The sequence below is a fragment of the Notothenia coriiceps genome, unplaced genomic scaffold, assembly GCF_000735185.1.
Source record: "Notothenia coriiceps isolate Sejong01 unplaced genomic scaffold, NC01 NC01_scaffold00031202, whole genome shotgun sequence".
In the NCBI taxonomy this organism is placed as follows: Eukaryota; Metazoa; Chordata; class Actinopteri; order Perciformes; family Nototheniidae; genus Notothenia; species Notothenia coriiceps.
Window position 1 is genome coordinate 3324 of NW_011363903.1, and position 249 is coordinate 3572.

Below are 249 nucleotides of genomic sequence, written 5' to 3' on the forward strand. Positions count from 1 at the left end.
TGTGTCTCTGCAGTTCCTGGTGGAGGTCTCCACTCTGATCTTCTTCGTGTTGACGGGCTATAAGTTCAGACCAGCGTCCAACAACCCGTACCTGCAGCTGCCCCTGGACGAGGAGGACGTGGAGATGGACGAAGTGTGAGCTCACCGTGACTTCAATGTGAATGTGTTAACCATCGATGTCCACCCAATGCACAGTCATCGATACAACTCTACCCAACTGACATAGACTGACCTGTTAACTGTTATTGG